The sequence below is a fragment of the Schistocerca americana genome, chromosome X, assembly GCF_021461395.2.
Source record: "Schistocerca americana isolate TAMUIC-IGC-003095 chromosome X, iqSchAmer2.1, whole genome shotgun sequence".
Classification (NCBI taxonomy): Eukaryota; Metazoa; Arthropoda; class Insecta; order Orthoptera; family Acrididae; genus Schistocerca; species Schistocerca americana.
In genome coordinates this window covers 410,595,954-410,596,929 of record NC_060130.1, presented here as the reverse complement: position 1 = coordinate 410,596,929, position 976 = coordinate 410,595,954, and positions in this window count along the sequence as shown.

The window sequence follows — 976 nt, the reverse complement described above, 5'->3', positions numbered from 1 at the left end:
GAATTTTCTTAACAGATCGATTGTAAAATGGCAAACACAAAAATTGTATCATTTGTAGAATTAAAGTTTTTAACAGTGCTGAGCGGAGTACACTCTCTGGAATTCAGAATGTAGCAGAGATAACACAGGAAGAGCAAAAGGTTATCCGCAACGTGTAGAGCAACCAGACTGCAGTTACAAAAGTCGATTGACAGTACTTGAGAAGGGAGCGAGACCGGGCTGTAGCCTAACCCTCACGTCATTCGATCTCCGATGTTGTTCAGCCTGAGTAAAGAGCAAGCAATAAAGGGAACCAAGGGGAAATTGGGAAAGGAGACCTGATAGAATTGTGCACTGAATATTATTTAATAATGCAAATACTCTGTTTAGGAAAGTAATTGTTGCAGATGTCTCTGTTGCACATGTCGTAGCTCACGTGTGTAGGCTGGCATTGTCATGCTCAAGGAGAGGGTGCTCCATGTGTGGATGGTTAGCATAGGGATTACAGGGAAAAGAAATAAAACAGTGTTGGAACTACGTAAAAAGTATGAAATTTATGGACGACATAGTAAGTCTATCACACACGGCAAAGAACGAGGAAGAGTAATTGAAAGGAATGGGTAGTGTCGTGAAACGAAGTGATAAGTAAGAGAAGGGTAACAGAATGTCACCTAATTAATTCAGATCATAAGAGAATTAAATAAAATAGTGGAGTACCGAATGTAGTAGACGTGTTTTGATATTTGGAGATCAAAATAATTGACGATGGCAGAAATTAAGAGGATATAAAATGCAGACTGGTAGTAGGAAGAAAAGAATTTCTGAAAAAGAGAAATTTCTTAACATCGCATATATTAGGGCGTGCAGAAAAGTAATTGTTCAGAAGTTTTTTCCATGTTCCCAGTATCGGTTTAGATATTATGTGCCATGCATGCGTATTACTCGGATGACTTTCCCACTTCGCTGACGCAAGTTGCAACCATCTGCCGTTAGATGG